Below are 23,390 nucleotides of genomic sequence, written 5' to 3' on the forward strand. Positions count from 1 at the left end.
ATAATGGTTATCATCAAAAACATCATGGTGAACTAACAACAGGTGTTGGCGAGGATGTGGGGAAAAAGGAACCCTCTTACACTGTTGGTGGGAATGTAAACTAGTACACTCTGGAAAAAAATTTGGAGGCTACTTAAAAATCTAAACATTGACCTACCATATGATCCAGCAATACCACTCTTGGGGATGTATCCAAAAGAATGTGGTACAGGTTACTCCAGAGGCACCTGCACACCCATGTTTATTGCAGCACTATTCACAATAGCCAAGTTATGGAAACAGCCAAGATGCCACACTACTGACGAATGGATTAAGAAAATGTGGTATCTATACGCAATGGAATTTTATGCAGCCATGAAGAAGAACGAAATGTTATCATTTGCTGGTAAATGGATGGAATTGGAGAACATCATTCTGAATGAGGTTAGCCTGGCCCAGAAGACCAAAAATCATATGTTCTCCCTCATATGTGCACATTAGATCAAGGGCAAACACAACAAGGGGACTGGACTTTGATCACATGATAAAGCAAGAGCACACAAGGGAGATATGAGGATAGGTTAAAACATCTAAAAAACTAGATAGCACTTGTTGCCCTCAACTCAGAGAAACTAAAGCAGATACTTTAAAGCAATTGAGGCCAAAAGGAGAAGGGGACCAGGAACTAGAGAAAAGGTTAGTTCAAAAAGAATTAACTTAGAAGGTAACACACATGTACAGGAAATCAATGCGAGTCAACTCCCTGTACAGCTATCCTTATCTCAACTAGCAAAAACCCTTGGTCCTTCCTATTATTGCTTTTACTCTCTCTGCAACAAAATTAGAGATAAGGGCAAAATCGTTTCTGCCAGGTAGCGAGAAGTGGGGGTGTGGAAGTAATGGAGAGGGCAGGGGGAAGGGGGAAGAAATGACCCAATCATTATATGCACATATGAATAAAATAAAAATTAAAAAAGAAAACATCATGGTGAAAATATGGGGAAAAAGGAACCTTTATACATTGTGGAAGGCAAAGTACAACTACTATGTAAAGCAGTATGGAAGTTCCTCAAATACTTATAAATTACAACTACCATATAGCCCAGCAAAAATATCAGTCCTGGACACACATGAGAAGGAATGTAAGTCAGAATACAACAAAGACACCTGCATATCCATGTTTACTGTAGCACTATTCATAATACCAAATTAGGAAACAGCTCAAAAGTCCCACAACTGATGAATGCATTAAGAAAATGTGATATACCTACATGCATACTCTCACACACACACATACACAAAACGGAGTATTATGCAGCTATAAAGAATGAAATTATGTGTTTGTAGCCAAATAGATGGAAATGGAGGTCATCATGTTAAGCAAAGTAAGTTATGTTCAGAAACACATAGGTTTTCAGGTTTTCCTTTATATGTGGAAGAGAGATCCAAATAATAAACCTATACATAAATATGATCACACATACAAATGTATATAGAAAGAACATGTTTGCAATAATGTAAATGAGGGAACATGGGGAAAAAGGAGAGGAAAAGAGAATGAGAGAGTAGGTAATACTTACATCATTGTGAAAACTATCTAATGATAGCAGATAGGTGTGAAAGTTACAGGAGAGTAATAGAGGGGATTGACCTGATTATATTATCAGGTGAAATCCCTTTTAACAATAAATATACACTTAAGTGATGAAGAACTAAAATATAAAGTAGGTCCTAGTAGGGTATTGGTATTAGGAGGGGAGGACAAATGAAGAAGTTAAAGTAGGATGGATATGGTCAATGTATTTTACATACTTGTATGAAAATAGAATAATGAAACTTGTTGAAATCATTTTAACTAGAGGTGGGAAAAGAAGGAGAACAATGGAAGAGATGAACTTACCCAAGGTACACTGTAAGGATATATGAAAATGTCACAATGAAATTCCCTCACCTTCACAGATGGCTTACTGGAAACTCCCCACACAACCCCAAAGATTGACAAAGGGACGCCAAAGGATAGTTGAGCAGACAAGTGACCTAACTACAACTTATCTTCCTTAGTTGCCCAGAAACATCATCCTGAGTGACCCACAGAACATTTTCCTGCCCAGTGACCTTCCGGGTACTTTTCCACTAGCTCCCCCTATATTTATCCCAAATATCTTTGTGGCAGTTGGCCCTAGCTCTCTTGCTGGAGACCCCCTCCACAAACTCATTTTCCAATTAAAGCTGATGTTGAGCTGCCTCCTACCCATCCTTCCATGCTCTCTTCAGTCTAACAATAATAACCATTGACCAGAACAGGATACTTTATTTCCAAATTCAGCACAATCTCAAAAACTTCGGCTATGCTATGAGACATGGTCCAAGGTTCCCCTATACTTAAGCTTTTAGTTATCTCCACTCTAAACCCTCTCTCTGCCAGTCTTGTTTACTTTATCATATTCTCCTCCTAAAGTAAAATTTCCCATTAAAAAAATGGGAAGAAAAATCTTCCATTAAAAAACCCTCCCCGTCCCCTGACTTCAACCCTGCTCTATGTCATCCTTTCCTCCTCCCTCATCTCACAAGATATAAAAAAGGTTTAGCTTTGAACCTCTTCTCTCTGAATCTGTCTCATTCATGAGGCTACTCTTCAGCCTGCTCCAGTCTCCTCTGGACTGGTCATCCAAGTGAGAACAACTGAGACAAAGGTGAACAAAGAAAAAAATAGAAGAAATCCTCAAATTGCATTGTCAATTTTCTCAGCCTCCTAAGCAACTCACAGCATACCAAGGTTAAAAAACATAAAATCAATTAGAAATCTAAATGACATGGGCTGAGGACTGGCGCTGATTCTCTGTCCTAACCCCCTAAATTTTTTTCCACCTAATGTTGAGGTTGTAAATCTGCCTAAACAAACATTCTACTAACAGTTTTGTCCTTTAAGTTTTACTTTATAGATGGGCCATGCAGATATGTCAAGACCAGGAGAGGGAAAAGGTTATATCCAGGTTGCTCCAGGCAGTGACCCATCTGCTCTTCTAGCCAAGGCACCAAGAAGTGGGGTTACAGACGCATGAACTCAGCTTTCCATACAAGCTCTCAGTCTAACATGTACTTAGTCTGGAAGAACCAAAGAGAACATTTCAATTTTCTAAGTGTTCCTTTATTTTCTACAAATATCTCATATATTTAAATTAGGAATCTCAGCATTCCTGGCTATGACATTAGATAAGACCAAACGACACCTTTCTTGGGTTCTGCTATGCATTTAATAAGGCAAGTCCCCTTCTCTAAACTTAACTCTTGGGGGTTAACTCATTCTATCTTTCCACTACTTACTAATATAACCAGATATTACCAGTTTCAATGGAGATGTAATCTTTTTCACCACACCAGTCTGCATCTGAACCTATCTGACATAAAAATTCTGATTTTAAAACTAATTTTTAATGCAAAATAAGACAGTGGACTCATGCATCCAAGAAATTTTACCAAAAAGAGGATATGGGATGACAGCTACCACCCATAACCAGATTCCCTAAATTAACGTAAGAGGTTTGATTAATAACAAAGTTGCTGTAACCCAAAGTAAACTATTCTTACAAATTATTTAAAAAGTACACTATAGAGGAAAATCTAGTCTTTTCAGATTAAAAAGAGGCCACATAATTACCTACCCTCTGATCAAAACAGACAAAACTACACTTAAAGACAGTTAACTAAAAAATGAATCCTAATAAAATTAAGAGGTACCAATGTCAGTGGCTCACACCTGTAATCCTAGCTACTCAAGAGGCATAGATCAGGAGGATCAGGGTTAGAAGCCAGTCCTGGCAAACAGTTTGCAGAGACCCTCAAGAACCCATAACAAAAAAGGACTGATGGTGGCTCAAGGTGTAAGGCCTGAGGTCAAACCGCAGTACCTCTCCCCAGAAAGATAAGGCTACCCAGAAGCCCAATGAAAACTCAGCCCTTTTTTCTCATCTTTCTGAAATGACCAAATATATCAAGAAAATTGATTAAGAAGAAGAAAATCTACCTGCACCTTCATTTTATCTCCCAGTCAGCCCCTGACATTCATAAAACACTCCAAATACTAAAAGATGACTAAAAATTGGCTAATAACCATAAAAAATACTGAGCCTATAAACAACTTAAAAATAAAAAGCACTAAAACCATCTACAACCTAAGGAAAATTCTAGCTTACTAGAGACAATATCTAAGAGTGCACTTGGAATTAATGTAATTGTTTTGTATGCTGTGTGAATTTTGTGTGTCTATTACTGTATGACTATGAAGACTGACTTGTTAGAGATTAAAATCTGATAAATATAGCAACAATCTTATTGGAGACTGAGATGGACTTTTATAAAATTGACTCTTACTTCAACTATAAAGCCTCTCAAAAATGAGTCCTAAAAAGAACATAAGACACATCTCAATCTGTTCCTAAAATTTTGAGAAATAAACTTGTGGGCACTAAATTAATTTTCACATATTCTTGAGCTCTCGAAACTATGCACTCTTAAATTAACATTTATGCATACCTAATTTAAAACTTTTGTGACATATGCATGTTTATGAACGTCTGTAGGATAAATCCTATTGTAAAATGAATATAAAATTTGTTGCTTCTACATGGCACTGGTGGCTCATGCCTGTAATCCTAACTACTCAGGAGGTAGAGATCTGGAGGATCGTGGTTCAAAGGCAGCCCAGGCAAATAGTCCATAAGACCAATCTCAAAAAAAAAAAAAAAAAGCCATCACAAAAAGGGCTGGTGGAGTGGCTCAGGGTGTAGGTACTGCAAAAAAAAAAAAAAAAATGTTGCTTCTGTCTCCAGAATCTTTTGCCGCTACTTTTCAGCAAACCCATTTTTTCAAAGTTTTTAGGTCAATCAGGTCTAACTAAAATGCAGGAGTTCAAAAATTATCCTCTGCTTTAGGACCAAACGAAGAGACTTTATGGACAATAGCTTCGTCTATTTCATTGCCATTCAACTTATTTATAATTGGATCTACTATTAAATGTTTTTATAAATTGATTATTATATAAACAGTTTAGGACTGATTTTCTTCCTGAATCCATATTAAAATATAAGGCTAATAGAATATTTAATTTTATTAAGTAAAGAAAACTTTGTCTAAATTCAAAATTTTATAAAAATTGTTTCAAAATGCAAATTAAAAGATTTCAGGGTTATTGAAAGTTCATACATGTAATTAAGTTAATTATAATTTTTTATATTGCCTTAAAATTTTTCTAAGGTCAAAATTTACTGTACTGATGTAAAACTAGAACTTAATTCTCTGCATCTATAATAATAAACCTACAATATGAAAACAATAGTTCTACTCTTAATAGCATCTATAAGAAACTGACTTAAAAGAATGTTATCAAAATAATTACTTGTATTTTCTGTCAATCTTGTCAAACTTTGAACTACTTAAAAAAGTAAGCCTTAAGTAAATCAGAGTTTATATGAATGTCTCTTATATGACTACCTTCTACCTGTGTGGTAAAACATTTATTATTGTAATTAATCCTAAATTAATACCCTATATATCTGTAACTAAAACTATATAGAGCTGTATTTCTAGACTTTATCTAAATATTGTATAAAGTTTACAGAGTTAAAAATGTGTCAGTTTAATACATATAAAGTGACTAGCTAATGTTCTCTTTAATTCAAAATACATTCCATCTAAACCTGGTCAATGAGATTCTTAGCATTTCTGCTGTCTATAATCAGTAACATCCAAAAGAAAAACTCTGCTATTTGGGCAATTGTGCTATTTAAAATCTGGTTCACAATTATGTGTCTTAATCAAATAAGGTTTATTATTAATATAAGGCCCACATGTACATTAGGAAATAAGGCTATTTGGTGTCACTGGGACTGTTCTCCTAACCTGTAAGAGTTTTGGGTTTTGTCAATGCTGTGTAACTAGTGTGTCTTACCTTGCCAAAATTCTAAGCTTTATTTTTAAAAATTAGATAAATAAATATGTGTATCTGACATCTATGTATTTGCAATGTTAATTGTTGCTGGCTCCTTTCAAGACTTCTAACATATAAAACTTAGGAAAAAAATCTTTACCATATAGATGTTCTCCAAATCAAAACTGCTGCAATGCAAGACTTTTTACAGGATTGTGTACAGGTATTCCTAATTGAAATAAGGAGCACTTAGCATTACTATTGTAATGCCGATGGTCCTAATTACCTTCCTAACATGCTTTATGTTATAAAAATAACTAGACACTGACAATTGCTAAAGTATATTTTACCTATAACTATTCTAAGTCATTTTAACCATAACTATATTAAGTCTTGTCGTTCACTCTGGATCTTACTCAGAAATTTTACAGTCAAACTCAAAGATGACTCTAACAAGTACTTATCTGTCAATTGAGTCAGCCTTTTAAATATTTGCTTTTGTTGACTTTTTGTATTCTCCCTGTAAAACACTTAGCTGTTTTCTGTTGACCTTCTGTACCACTTTTAAGATGACAGGACATTATTTATAAACAGACAAAATTAAAAATGGATACTAGGTAAGCCTACTTCTTCGAAACCTCTTTTGTTGCTTATACTTTGGCCACATAGGTCTTAATTGGCACTGACTCCTACATGACTTACCTTGTGCTTATCCTCCAACATGGGATCAGATCAGAACATCCAGGAAAAAAGTATTCCTGGCATTAAGCGATCTTCATTAACTACAATGATTAATTGACAGAATCTTGAGAGGAAATTGTTCAAACACAAACAGTTTGGAGACAAGAGGGAATATCTGTCACAATCCAGATGGAGTTACCTATGCCAGACCTCATAAAATTTACTAAAACCAAGAGGTTTTAAATAAGTGTTATCAGCTGAGCTGGTGGCTCATGCCAGTAATCCTAGCTACTCCATAGGCAGAAGTCAAGAGGATTTTGCTTCAAAGACAGCTGAAGGCAAGTAGTTCAATGGATCTTATCTCAAAATACTCAATACAAAACAGGGCAGGAGGAGTGGCTCAAATGCTCCAGTGCCTGCCCCACAAGCTTAGCAGGCCTAGCAAGTCTGAGGCCCTGAGTTCAAGCCCCAGTTTCACCAAAGGGGGGGAGGGGGTGAAAAGTGTTCTATTCATCACTATTAACACATCCAATCCCTTAAAGGCACCTCAGACAGGAGGCAAACTTATTTTTTGGCCAAGTCCATCTACATAAGTAAGAGACAAAAGTGATTATTTCTGCTGGCTCCAAAGATATCTTTTTACTAACCTATGCTCATGGAGTTATTTTAAAATGAGTACCCCTACACAGTTCATTTAACTGGATGCCTTCTGACTTTTAATCCCTCTGAATTCTGCTTTATGATAAGGCTTATATTTTAGACTTAAACAACTGCTGACTTAACTGTCAGCTATCTCCTGTGTCCCCTTCTCCTGTGATAATTTATCACTGGCCAGAAAAAAATCCCTAATTCCCTCACGATTAAAAAGCCAAATGTTCAAACATAAAAAAATGATAGGAGGGATTTAAACTTCTTTTGCTGAAAAGAAATGATTCCTTACCTGGGCCTACAAATTAACTAAAAATAGAACAGAAAAAAAAACCAACATCTCCCTGTTTTATATGTGTCTTTGCTATAAACTGTTCTCTTTACAGTCACCTTGCAACAACCTTGAAATCAAAAAGAACAAAAATATTCAATAACATCTTCATGACAAGGGCTGAAACTACCCCTAATAGCAGACCCTCTTTTGGGATGGACCACCCTCCAGATAACAACTCCAAAACCTCTCCCAAATCAAGAACTGAAATAATGGCCAACCAGAACACACCTGATGATCTGTGACTAGGACTGTTTAACTATGCACGCCTTTGTCCCCTGCCCCCAGTTCTTTGTTTACTTAAACCAGGAGCCCATATCTGTATCCCAACAATCCCTAGATTTTCCTTCTAATGCTGATAGCATTGCCTATATATACATAACTGCATGACACGCTTTTTCTCCCAGAGGCTACATTTCTTATACAGGTCGCCATTCAAAACCATGTACTCATACTTCAACAGGAAAAAAAATGCTATTTTTATGTCAACTAGTACAGGGTCATGCATGATGTCATTAAGAGACTTCAGGAACAAGCTGTCAATCACCAACAACAAGCAACAGAATTCTGGAAACAATGATCTTCCTGGTCTATGTGGATGCCATGGGTCCTCCCTCTTTTGGGACCCCTTATTTTTCCTCATTCTGCTATCATACCTTGTCTCTTTCATACACTTCCAGAGGCTCCAGGCTTTCATAGAGAACACTACCCAAAAGCAGATCAACTTGATCCAATTCTGCCACAGTTGTCTACAGCAAGAAGACCCTGCCAATACCCATCTCCTCAAGAGACCTCAGCACTCCATCAGCAGGAAGTAGCTAAATGACATTTCATCATCTCTTTTCAAAAATATACATCTATCAAAAGGCAGGAGTGTTAGCGTGAACTGTAAGGGCAGTCATGTTAGAACTAGACACAAAGCACCTCCCAGGCAGCATATTGAAACTCCTTACAGTACCTCAAAGACTGACAAAGGAACAGTTGTTAACCTTTATCTCCAGCTGAGTGCCAAGGACAGTTGAGCAGACCTAACCACAATTTATCTTCCTTGGTTGCCCAGCAACAGCATTCTTTAGTGACCCACAAGTACGTCTTACCACCCAGCAACTTTCCTGGTACTTTTCCGCCAGCCCCCTCTGTGTCTACCCTAAACCTACACCTGGAAGTGGGTTCTAGCTCTCTTGCTGAAGACCCTATACAGGCTCTTTTCCTAATTAAAGCCTATGCTGATGGTATGCCGCCTCCCAACCATCCTTGCATGCCTCTCTGCAGTCTAACAGTTACAAATGTAAACATAAACAAACTGGAAACAACACTGACATAATTAAAGGAAGAAATAAGATGATCTGCCATCAGATTTGCAAACTTGATCATTCTACACCCAATAATACATAACAATGTTGTTCAAAAACAAACACTGGAAAGCAGAATAGCAATATTAACTAGACAATGTAGATGTAGTATCAGCAGGCATGTAGTTCCAAAGAGACTGTTGTTGAGGAAAAACTGAGTATGTTCAGGATGCCATAGAGTGCAGTAATGCACTGTAGATGCTTGAATTATCTTTCCCAAATATCACTCACCTTCTTCCTCCTAAATACATACCACCTTCAACAAATCTAACTTTTTACACTATTGCTTAAAAAAGCACATTACATGCCTTTTTGACTTGGAGAACTCTCTTTGACCTTGATTTTTTGCTTTTTAGGAGACATTTTCACAAAAATCAAGGGCAAGGAAACAGCATATCACATAACAACATTTTTGTGGTGGGGGAGGGATATTTTGTTAAAATCATGTATAATAAATACCCATATCAAAACTCTACACAATACATATTCTTCTCAAGAATACATATTCTTCTCAAGTACAGATAGAAGTTTCTCTGGAATAGACTATAAATTAAGAAAGAAAACAGGCTCATGCCTGTAATTCCAGCTACTCAGGAGGCAGAGATCAGGAAGATCATGATTCAAAGCCAGGCAAACAGACTCTATCTTGAAAAACCCCATTACAAAAATAGAGCTGGTAGAGTGGCTCAAGGTGAAAGCCCCAAGTAAAAGCCCCAGTGCATCCAAAAAAAGGAAATAGAATTGTGATGCATGGCACAACACAGATAACACTTAAAAGGCATGCTAAGGGAACCAAACACCAAAGACCAAATATTATATGATTCTATTTATACAAGTTATACAAATGAAGTAAATTCACAGAGACAGGTTACCAATGTCTGGGTGTAATAAATGAATAGCTATAGCTTATATATATATTGCGTAGTTAAGTCTGAGTTAACAAAAAAAGTTTTGGAAAAAGAAAATAGTGATACTTGTGATATAACCAATGCCAAATGAAATGTATACTTAAAATGACATATTTTGTGCTCAAATATGTTAACAGGAAGACATTTTTAAAAAATGAGCACCATTCTTAAAAGGAAAATATCTCCATACAAATAAAACTCAGATTAAAATGTAACTAGAGAAATAATTGGACAGGACGGGATTTTTTTTCCCCCCTGTGGTTTGAACTCAGAGCCTTATGCTTGCTAGACAGGTGCTCTACTGCTTAAGCCCTTCAAACAACAGGATTTTGTTAAAAAAAAAAAAAAGAAAGAAAAGAAAGAAAATGAGGGTTTTTCTACAAAAGTAAATAAAAATAGAAATTCAAAGAAAATTTTAAAGATTACCCAGATGGTACAATATATGAATAATGAAACTGCAAACTGATAGTAATATAATGTGCTGATTTTCAAAATTATGACCAAAGCATTTCTATAGTAAGAATGTTAATTTAGAGATCAGAAGGATCCCGGTTCAAAGCCAACCCAGGCAAATAGTTTGCAAGACCCTATCTCAAAAAACCCCAGCTCACAAAAATAGAGCTGGTGGCGTAGCTCAAGGTGAACAGAGTAACATTTATTCAGCTGCACACAAACAAAACCTTAAACAATAAAACCAACTAAATGACAGAAATTACAACATACCTATAAATATTAACAATAAATGTTAACAGACTTCATTCCACCATCAAAAGACACCATCTGGCAAACTGGATTAAAAAGGAAGATCCAACAATCTGTTGTTTACAGGAGACCCATCTCATTGACAGAAACAAACACTGGCTTAGGGTGAAAGGCAGAAAGAAGATTTACCAAGCCAATGGCCCCAAAAAACAGGCAGAAATAGCAATGCTTATCTCAGACAAAGTAGACTTCAAACTTACATTGATCAAAAGAGATAAAGAAGGACACTCCAAACTAATAAAAGGGGAAATACACCAAAAGGAAATAACAATTATCGACCTATCTGTATCCACCATCAGTGCACCCAATTTCATCGACCATACTCTAAAGGACCTAAAATCATATACAGACTCCAACAGAGTGATAGTGTGAAACATTAATATCCCCTATCACCAACAGATAGGTCATCCAAACAAAAAATCAGTAAAGAAACTCTAGAACTAAATCACACAGTAGATCAAACAGACCTGCTGATGTCTACAGAATATTTCATCCAACTTCCACACAATATACATTCTTCTCAGCAGCCCATGGAACCTTCTTGGATATGATCCAAAATTGATCATATCTTTGGGCACAAAGCAAGCCTCAGTAAATATAAGAAAATAAAAATAATTCTGTGCATTCTATCTGATCACAACGCATTAAACTAGAACCCAACAACAAAAATAACAGCAGAAAATATGCAAACAATTGGAAGCTGAACAACACATTGCTCAATGATCAGTGGGTCATTGATGAAATAAAAGAGGAAATTAAAAGGTTCCTGGAAGTTAATGAAAATGAAAACATGACCTACCAGAACCTATGGGACACAGCAAAGGCAGTCCTGAGAGGAAAGTTTATAGCCATGAGTGCATATATTAAAAGGACAGGAAGATCTCAAATCAATGACCTAATGCTACATCTCAAACGCCTAGAAAAACAAGAATAAACAAGTCCCAAAACAAACAGGACAGAAAATATTTCTTATTTTTATTGTTGAAATAGAAACAACAATAACCACAACAACAACAAAAAAAATACAAAGAATCACAGAAACAAAAAGCTAGTTCTTTGAATATATAAACAATATTGACAGACCCCTGGCAAACCTGACTAAAATGAGGAGGAAAAAAAAACCCAAATCAGTAAAATCAGAAATGCAAAAGAGCAGATAACAACAAATACCACAAAATCCAGGAAATCATCAGAGACTACTTTGACAAACTGTATTCTAATAAATTTGAAAATCTTGAAGAAATGGACAAATTTCTACATACTTATGACCATCCAAAACTGAACCAAGAGGGTATTAATCACCTGATCTATAACACAAAATGAAATTGAAGCAGCAATAAAGAGTCTCCCAAAAAAGAAAAGTCCAGGACCTAAAGGATTCTCTGCTGAATTCTATCAGACCATTAAACAAGAACTAATACCAAGTCTCCTTAAACTTTTCCATGAAATAGAAAAGGAAGGCACACTGCCTAACTCATTTTATGAAGCCAGTATTACAATCATCCCAAAACCAGGCAAAGACACCTTCAAAAAGGAGAGCTATAGGCCAATCTCCTAAACGAACATCAATGAGAAAATCCTCAGTAAAATAATGGGAAACCGAATCCAACAACATAAAAGAAAGATCATTCACCATGACCAAGTTGGCTTCATCCCAGGAATTCAGGGGTGGTTCAATATACGCAAATTTATAAGTGTTAAACAGCACATCAATAGAAGCAAAGACAAAAACTACTTGATCATCTCAATAGATGCAGAAAAAGCGTTTGATAAGATCCAACACCATTTCATGATAAAAGCTCTAAGAAAACTAAGAATAGAAGGAAAGTACCTCAACATTATAAAAGCTATATATGACAAACCTACAGCCAGCATTATTCTTAATGGAGAAAAACTGAAACCATTCCCTCTAAAATCAGGAACTAGACAAGGATGCCCACTATCTCCACTCCTATTCAACATAGTACTGGAATTCCTAGCCAGAGCAATTAGGCAAGAAGAAGAAATAAAAGGAATACAAACAGGTACAGAAACTGTCAAAACAAACCTATCTGCAGATGACATGATTCTAGATCTTAAAGACCCAAAAAACTCTACCCAAAAACTCCTACAGCAAACAGCTACAGCAACGTGGCAGGATACAAAATCAACTTACAAAAATCATTAGCTTTTCTACACACCAAAAACAAACAAACTGAGAAAGAATATATGGAAACAAATCCATTTACAAAAACCTCAAAAAAAAATCTATCAAATACCTAGGAGTAAGCTTAACAAAGGATGTGAATGACCTCCATAAAAACTACAAACCTTTGAAGAAAGAGATCAAGGAAGACTACACAGAAAGTGAAGAGATATCCCATGCTCATGGATTGGTAGAATCAACATAGTAAAAATGGCTATACTACCAAAAGCAATCTACATGATCAATACAATTCCCATCAAAATCCCAGTGACACTCATCACAGAGATTGAAAAATCTACCCTAAAGTTTATTTGGTAACACAAGACCCTGCAAATAGTCAAGGCAATACTCAGCAAAAAGAGCAATGCTGAAGGTATCACAATACCTGATTTCAAACTATATTACAAAGCAATAGCAATAAAAATAGCATGGCACTGGCACAAAAACAGACATGAAGACCAGTGGAACAGAATAGAGGACCCAGATATGAATCCACACAGGTGTGCCCACCTTATTTTTTCACAAAGGTGCCAAAAACATACAATGGTGAAAAGACAGCCTTTTCAACAAATGTTGCTGGGAAAAGTGGTTATCTGCCTGCAAAAAGCTGAAACTAGACACGTTTATCACCCTGTACTAGTATCAACTAAAGATGGATCAAGGACCTTAATATCAGACCCGAAACTCTGAAGTTAGTACAGGAGAGAGAAAGGAATATTCTGGAAGCAATAGGTATAGGCAAGGACTTCCTCAATAGAACCCCAGCAGCTCAGCAACTAAGAGAAAGGATGAACAAATGGGACTTCATAAAATTAAAAGCTTCTGCACAACAAAAGAAATGGTCTCTAAACTGAAGAGACCACTCACAGAGTGGGAGACAATATTTGCCAGCTACACATCAGACAAAGGACTGATAACCAGAATATACAGGGAGTTCAAAAAACTAAACATTCCCAAAAGCAATGAACCAATAAAGAAATAGGCAACTAAACTGAACAGAATTTCTCAAAAGAAGAAATTCAAATAGCTAAAAAAATACATGAAAAAATGTTCACCATCTCTGGCCATAAAGGAAATGCAAATCAAAACCACACTAAGATGTCATTTCACCCCTGTTAGAATAGCCATCATCAAAAACACCACCAACAGTTGTTGGCAAGGATGTGGAGAAAAAGAAACTCTCATTCATTGCTGGTGGGATACAAGCTAGTGTAACTACTCTGGAAAAAAATTTGGAGGATTCTTAAAAATCTAAAACATAGACCTGCCATATGATCTAGCAATCCCACTCCTGGGGATATTCCCAAAGGAATTCAACACAAGTTACTCCAAAGGCACCTGCACACCCATGTTTATCGCAACACTATTCAGAATAGCCAAGTTATGGAAACAGCCAAGATGTCCTACTACTGACAAATGGATTAAGAAAATGTGGTATTTAGTGGGTGGTAAGGGAGGGGGTGGGGGCAGGGGGGAGAAATGAACCAAGCCTTGTATGCACATATGAATAATAAAAGAAAAATGAAAAAAAAAAAAAAAGAAAATGTGGTATTTATACACAATGGAGTTTTACTCAGCCATGAAGAAGAATGAAATCTTATCATTCTCAAGTAAATGGATAGAACTGGAGAACGTCATCCTGAGTGAGGTTAGCCAGGCTCAGAACACCAAAAATCGTATGTTCTCCCTCATATGTGGACTTTAGATCTAGGACAAATACAGCAATGTTGGTGGACTAGGGTCACATGACAATGAGAGAGCACATACGGGAGGTATGGGGATAGGTAGGAAACCCAAAACTTCAAGTTGTTTGATATCCCCACGGCAGAGGAGCTAATATAGTAACCTTAAAACGACAGAAGTGAATATGGGAAGATGATCAGGAAGTAGTGAATAGGTCAGGTAGAGATGAATCAATTTGGGCTGTAAAACACTTGTGCATGGAAGCAATGCTAGGAATCTCTCTATATACTTATCCTTATCTCAGCTAGCAAAAATGCTATGTCTTTCTTATTATTGCTTATGTCTACTCTTCAAGAGAATTGGAGAAAAGCGCAGAACAGGTTCTGCCTGTAAGCGAGTGAGGTGGAGGGGAGAGGGAGGAGGTAGGGGGCAGGGGGAGAAATGACCCAAACAATGGGTCAGATATGAATAAATGAGTTTTTAAAAAAAGAATATTATAAAGATTACCCAGATGATACAATATATGAATAATGAAATTATAAACTGATAGTAATATAATATAATATAATATAATAATAGTAATATAATATAATATAATATAATAGTTCCAGGCCAGCCTAGGCAAATAGTTCACGAGACCCTATCTCAAAAAACCCTATGTCACAAAAATAGGCCAGTGGAATAGCTCAAGGTGAAGCCCTTGAGTTCAAGCCCCACTACCACAAAAAAAAAAAAAAAGAATGTAGATTTGGTAGATACAAAAAGAATATGAAGCCTCAAACAATGGTACCATTGTTAATTTTTTGTTGTTTTTATTTTTTAGTGAGACTGGGGTTTGAACTCAGGGCTTCAAGCTTGCAAAGCAGCCACTCTACTGCTTGAACCTGCCTTCAATCCATTTTGCTCTAGTTATTTTGGAGATGGGGTTTCAAAAACTATTTGCCAGGGCTAGCCTTAAACCATGATCCTCCCAATCTCAGACTCCCAAGTAGCTAGAATTACATTGAAACAAATAGTCATTTAGTCTGAATATAGAGAGTGAAACATTTAATGTATTCCTTCTTCCATCCAGCAAAAAATTGCCTTTGGACTCACTGTTCCTAAAATGACTCTATCTACCCATAGTCATCCCAGATTCCTCAACTTCATCACAGTAACATATCAGATAAATTGTTCATAACACTCCTCACACATACCCCATTCCCTTGGATTTCTGCTGCCTCATTAGTTGAAATTCATCATTATTCTTCACTTAAACTATTACTTGCACAGTTTATCATTATCTACTAGATTTAATCCACACACTATTACCTAGCATAGCTCTCCGAAATATGGCTAAAATACAACTCAAATCCCCACAAAAAAATTCAATAGTTTTTCACTAGGTCTAAAAGCATTCATTTTCACATTTTTGTTATCAAAATCCTATTTATCCTTTAAGGCCCAATGTGGAACACCATTTCCTTATATCCTTTCATGATACATAAACTGAATGCTACTTTCTCCACTAAGCCTGCAAATATATTATTGGTGTCTTGTAGGCATCTTCATAATACTTATATTTTAGGAAGGATTTTATATTCAAATGCCTTATTACTTCTAACACCATATGGTACTAAAGGATATGATTGGGTCTTAAAATTAATACCAAACATTTAACTGGTATTTATTTTAAATGATAAACAACAAACACAATGTTACATCCACACAATGAAATAATTCCTCAGTTAAAGGGAATAAGTTATCAAATCATACAAAGGATTGCTAGTAAAACAAACATGCCTAAAAAGGATACATATTTATATGTATATATTACTATAAGATTCCACTATATTTCTCATATATATTATGAGATTCCATCTATATGATATTCTACAGAAAAAAACAAATCCATTTTGCCAAGGCTTGAATGAAGAGAAAATGGCTGAATGAATTCAAAATGTACTGTGAAGTTACCGTACTCAATTATGGTACTAGTACAGAGATTGTTAGAGTGGTAAAATTATTCTATATGACAGTATAATATGTATTATAATACATAATGATACTTTAATACCTAACTACCATTTGTCAAACACACAGAACTTTGTCCCAAAGAGAAAAGTTAATGTAAACTAATTCATTTGTTTTTCAAAAAATCATTTAAGTAGTCAGAGAATTTGCAGAACGCAAAAGAATTTCATTATATAGAATTTATGAAACAACCTCTCTGAAGGAGAAAGGGAAAAAGGGCAGACATAAATAACTTTGAAAATTGCTGGGCACTTAGTGGCTCACATCTGTAATCCTAAGCATGAGAAAACCTGAAATGGAAGGATTGTGGTTCAAGACCAGCCCAGGCAAAAAGTTTTCAAGGTTCCCATCTCCACAATGATCAAAGTAAAATGCACTGGAGATGTGGTTCAAATGGTAGAGTGCCTGCTTTGCAAGTACGAGGCTCTATTTCAAATCCCAGACCCACCAAAAAAAAAAAAAGTGCATTTGAATATATATGTGTTGTGTGTATTCTTATAACTTTGCCTCCAAATATATGAAAATAATTTGTGTTTCATTATGATTGTATTAATAGCACACCTACAAAAAAAAAGAAAGAACCAAAATGCCCAATAAGGAAATATTTTCCATAAGTAACAGAACATTGTAGAGGAATTCTAAAGTTTTAAATTATAAATGCAGAAACACTTTTTACATGGGAAGACTAACACATGCCATTGGACTAGAAATATATGGTAGACCAAGTATACTCCAAATTTTAAATTTTAAATGTTTTGTAATCTTTTTAAAGGGAAAATTTGATTGGGCAATAGTACTATCAACACTACAAAATATTATAGCACAAATCCACATACTCTACCATTTTTCACCTACATCACTCTTTACCTATACTTTTCTAACAGTGACTTAGCTGTTATTACCAAAAAGTATTGACTCTTCACATTGGCTTGCAAGTGTCCAAACAGCAACTAAAAACTAAAAACACAGTAAAAGCTTTGCATCTCTGCCTCTATTTTGCATCTGTCTCCTTTACTCAGAGTCTTCCTCTCCCCTGGAAGCCGGGAAGGAAAGTGCTGACGGTTAATGTCTTTACTATCTTCATTATCTTCATGATGGCTATAAAACAACTTCTCAATCCCAATCCATTGATAATGATCAACCAGGCCACATTTTACCTGGGATTCTTTAATTATCTGTATCTTTTGCCTCCTACCCAAGTATTTCCTCTATTTAAACAAAAGCTCATGTCTATGTTCCACAGATGGGCTGAAATGCTCACTTTGCCTCTTCCCACAGTGTGCCAGTGCTGCATTAAATCGTTTTTCTCTGCCCTTCACCATTACTCCTAAGTGGCCGGACTTGATATGTGGAACCTCAGAGAGTAGGGTCTCTGGCCTAGAACTCCCAATTATACTTAGCAAATACTGAACCATTTCTCCTAAACAGAAATACAGGATTAACTCTCTATTAGCCTCTGATCACGACTTTTTCATTAACTGAATAATATGTAACTTTGTTTAATGTGTTTGTGATTAAAGGCACATTATTTCAAATATATTGTTGATTCATTATCACTGAAGTTTTTGTTTGTTTGTGGTACCGCGGTTTGAACTGCAGAGCAGGTGCTCACAAAGCAGGTGCTCACAAAGTAAGTACTCTTAAGGCTTGAGTCAGACCTTCAATACATTTTGCTCTGGTTATTTTGGAGATGGGGTTTCTTAAACTATTTGCCCAGGCTGGCCTTAATCCTTCCAATCTCAGCCTCCCAAGTAACTGTGATTGTAGGTGTGAGCCACTGGCCATCTCAACTCATTATCATTGAACTTTGATGGCCAAGAGCACTATGTTTTTAAAAAAATTTTTTTAGCTTTCATTTATAGGCACATGTTTGAACTAAAATGGAGATCTTATATTGGAGGGTTTAGCACTGAGGATGGAACCCAGGTTCTCTGACATGCTAGGCAAGCTTCATATCAGTGAGCTTCATTCCCAGTCCCCAACAGTCATCCAAACATAATTAAGTCAATTGTTCTCAGTAGCCACATTTGCTAGAAACCATAACATCTCCTCCAAGATATTTACACCCATCAAAAAGTTATAAAATGTTCTTGCTCATAGTTTTTTCTTTACTGTAGAAAAATCAGTATAGGGAGAAGATGTCTGATGCGATTTTAATATGCTGAACATATAACAGCCTTAGGAAACAGATTGGTACCATAAAACTCACAGATCTTACTAGGCACAGATAGCTCACACTTATAATCCTAGCTAGTCAGGAGACAAAGATCAGGTGAATTTCTCAAGTGGTAACAGTGCTTGCCTAGCAAGCATGAAGCCCTAAGATCAAACCCCAAATTCCCAGTGCAGCCAAAAAAGAAAAGAAAATCGAGAACAAATACAAAAAACAGTATTTCTCTTTCCCAAGATATTCACATTTGTATATATGACTTCAAATCCTAGTATTACCAAAAAAAAAAAAAGGAAATCAATAACAAAAATGAAAAATGGTACTTCTTTTTTCCCAAGACACTCATAATTGAATACACAGACAAAATACCAAACATGCGCTCTTTTTACTATGGTAAGATTTAAGGGAACATGGATGTTTTACAGGGCAAACAAAAATAGCAATACACATATACAATAAGAAGAAAAGATACCTACAAGGTGCTTACAGCTATAAATTTTTTGCCTAATAACTAAATCATCTCTCTAGCCAACTTGCTTTACTCAATGGCTCAAGTTTCAGTTTTCTTTATTTCTTCTCTTTCTTCTCCAATGCTAGGGAATTCAAGATTAACACTATTTTAGCCACCTGCTGAACCACCATGTGTCTGACTACAAAAAACTGTATGTCAACAGGACATGAAGTTTCTGAGACAAGTGCTAACAAGAGGGGAAATAATCACACTATGAAGCACCAAACTCCTGGGATTTACTATAAACCACCTCTCCCTTCAGATTTAGCACACTAATCCACTGTCCTCATTTATTTGCCTGGAAAATTAATAAACCTTCATTTCTTTTTCTCTGAAATTCTGCCCTTACTATTTGTAAATTGGCATCCAGACCAGGGACTGAATTTTCAGTAAGCAGGATGTTGTTTTATTGCATCATCAAATTCACTGAATGTTTATAGTTACATTTTTTCATTTCCATTTACTGTACCTTCTTTCTCATTGCTTACTAAGTTTATGAGGTTCTAGAAAGAATATAAAAAAATAGTAGCAAGTGAGGTGACAAAAAAACAAAAAACATCAGAATTACATAATGTGTAAGTCAAGCAGAAATTTAAAAAGCAAAACCCGTTACCTTTTGAATAATCTTCCAATAAGAGGTTGAAGTGACCTAATTGACAAAAGAAATCAGATTCCACTTTTCCTTCAGCTTTTACTATTAAAGATTCGTAGCAGTGAACAGCCTAAAAATGAAAAATATAAATATTTAATTATTATTATTTTTTTTTAGTGGGACTGGGGTTTAAACTCAGGGCTTTACACTTGCAAAAGGTTTGTTTGAGCCAAATCTCCACCCAAAAAACATAAACATTTAAAAAGAAGAAAAACCTAAATTACATTAATTGCATTTCCTTTTTTGTTTACTTGTTTGTTTGGTAGGACCAGGGTTTGAACTCAGGGTTTCACACTAGCAAAACAGGCACTCTTTTGTACGAGCCACACCTCCAATTCTTTTTTTCTTTCTTTTTTGGGGGAATAGGGGGTAGGACTGAGGTTTGAACTCAGTTGCTGTGGTTATTTTGGAGATGGGGGCCTTAGAACTATTTGTCTAAGCTGGCCTTGATCCTTGCTCCTCCCAGTTTCTGCCTTCTAAGTAGCCAGGATTACAGGAATGTCCACAGGGCTCCCCTGCTCATTTTCTTCTTAAAAGAATGCCTATACTTCGCAGTTACTAAAGAAATCATTGTGTTGGGGCTGTGGACATGGTTCAAGTGGTAGGGTGCCTGCCTAGCATCACAAGGCCCCTAGTTCAAACACCAGTCCCACCAAAAAATAAATAAAAAACAAGAAAGCAATGTTTCAATCTATTCTCTACCAGAGTCAGGATTCACGATAGCACTCTTAAGAAGAAACTGCTACTGTAAGTATCTGTGGAATAGTCATGACCCAAGTGCTTTCTCATCTAAAAATGGAATAAGAATGCCAATAAAATAATATGATAATGATCACATGAATAAAGTTACAAAAAAGTTGCATATCTAGTTTATTACTTTAGTGCTTGTTCAATAAACAAAACTACTTTCATATGAGCACAGGAAGAACTGCATTCAGTAGCCACTTAGGCACATGTTAACTTTCTCTTTTCTTTGTTTTCTTTCTCTTTTTCTTTCACTCTTTCTTTCATTCTTATTTTTTGTGGTTGTTCTTGTTTTTTTGAGACAGTCTTGTTCTGTAGCTCACTGGCCTTATTCCTCCAACCTCCATCTCCCTAGTGAGGGGATTATACAGATGTCTGTCATCACACCAGCCTCACATGTAATGTTTGAACATTTGAAATATAGTGAATCTAAGTTAAACTGTGCTATAAATGCAATTTTATTCAAAAAAATTCATGTTTTTTAAAAAGTCATTAATAATTTTACTAATCATATTAACATAGTATCTTAGATAGGTTAAGTAAGATATTACTATGACTACCATTCCTTTTTACTATTTTTAAACATGTCTACCATAAAAATATAAATCTTAAATTAAAATAAAATTTTAAATTGCAAATATGACTCATATTTTCCCATTTAGCTGGGATTAAAAGCATATGCCAACATGCCTGCCATTTATTTGTTTGATTAGAAAGGCACTCTTTCACTTGAGGCATGGCCTCCACACTTCTACCTCACAGGAGGCAGAGCTCAGGAAGGTTTCAGTTCAAGGCTAAAGGGAAAAAAATTAGTGAGACTCAACCTCAAAAACAAGATAAGCATATTGACTCAAGTCTGTAATTCTAGTTCAATGGACAGTGACAGTAGGAGGATCACCATTGCAGATCAGGCCAGGCAGAAACCTGAGATCCTATCTGAAAAATTAAAGGGGTGGGAGCACGGCTCAAGTGATGGAGTGCCAATATAGCAATGGGAGGCCCTGATTTCAAACCCCAGTACAGTAGCTCCTTGGTATCCACCAGTCTACGTTCCAACCAGATTGCCACTGAGATAAAACTATGAATACTCAAGGTGCACAGAGTTCAATACGATAAAATTTCTCAGATTTGCCTGTACCGTACATACAGTAAATCTAAGCATCCATAGCTTCAAGCCACATGGAATAAGCTATAATACTGTCACAAAAAAATACTGTTGTACACGTTAATACTGCTCATCAAAAACCTAATGTTATTTAGTGCTCTTTATCTCAAATACTGTAGATGTTTGATTCATTTTTCCCCAAAACCACCCACCTTCCACTAACAACATGCAGCCTTTCAACAAATTTTTACCTTATCATTTAAATTATACACCTTATAGGCCCTGTTAGGCTTGCGAGGAATTGCGTAACTTTTCTCTTGCTTCTTGGGCCCTATTTGCTTTTTGGGAGGTATATTATTATTTTCACAAAATTAGGGGCAAAGACACAGCAAGTCATATAATTATTTAAAAGAAACTAATAATAACCTGGGACTTCTGAAGAGAGTTTCTCTGCATCAGTAGGTTGAACAATATGTGTGCAGGAATTTGAAACTTTTGTCTTTGAAGCTTCCTTTAAATTAATTAATTAATTTATTTATTTGCTTATTCATTTCATTGTTAACTGCACTTGGTCAAAAGAGCATGTAATAAATCCATCAAAAAAAGGCGGTTTACTATACCACCTCCCCCATAAAGTCACAATAACTGCAATAAAGCAAAGCAAACACACTGAATAGATGTAAAATTGAAAAATAATTAGTTAACTTTTAGGTACATCAACAGAAATTTTCCAATCCAAAAAAAAATTAAATCATTTTAACTTAAGTATAGCTTCAGACATCTGTTGACCTCATATGAAGAATTACAAAAAATACAATGGGAGTCCCAAAAGGAAGGAAAAAACACGACAGAAAAATATTTTGAGATAAATATCATAAATAATTCCCCAAGTATGATTTCTAAAAAGACAAATTGTTGACCCAAGAAATTCAAAAATGATTAAAGTGAATCACCACTAGGTAAATCTATAAAACAAAATGTTGCCATGTACCAGTTGCTCATAACTGCAATGAGAGCTACTTGGGAGGCTAAGCTCAAGAGGATCACAGTTCAAGGCCAGTCCAGGCAAACAGGTCACAGATCCCATTCCAAAATAGCCAGAACAAAATGGACTAGAGGCATGGCTCAAACCTGGTACTTAATCCTCCTAATATTCACCTCCCAAGGAACTCGGACTAGAAACATGAGCCACCGGTGCTAAAGCACTTGCAAAGGCTCCGCCACTTGAATTACAGCTTCAGTCCATTTTGCTCTGGTTGTTTCAGAAGTATTGTCTCCAGAACTACTTTCCCAGACAGGTCTCAACCACAATCCTCCCAATCTCAGCCTCCCAAGTAGCTAGGATAAGAGGCATGAGTCACCAGCACCTGGCTCCTGGCTAAATAATTTTTGACCAGGACTCAGATTCTTCAACTGATGTTGGAGGGCCAGTGGAGTAACTCAAATGGCAGAATCTCTGCCCAGCCATCCATGAGGCCAAGTTCAAACCCAGGTACTGAAAAAGAAAAGAAAAACTGACAATGGAAACATCTACATGCCAAGGAGCAGCTAGACATTTATCTTATAATACACTAAACAATTCACTCAAAATGAATTCAAGACCTAAATCTAAATCATTTTAAATCCTAGAAGAAAACACAGAGGGAAAGCTTCAAGACACTTAATTTGGAGATGATTTATTGATATGACACCAAATTGTAAGCAACACAATTAAAAAAATGGTACTACATTAAACTTCAA

The sequence above is a fragment of the Castor canadensis genome, chromosome X (assembly GCF_047511655.1).
Source record: "Castor canadensis chromosome X, mCasCan1.hap1v2, whole genome shotgun sequence".
Classification (NCBI taxonomy): Eukaryota; Metazoa; Chordata; class Mammalia; order Rodentia; family Castoridae; genus Castor; species Castor canadensis.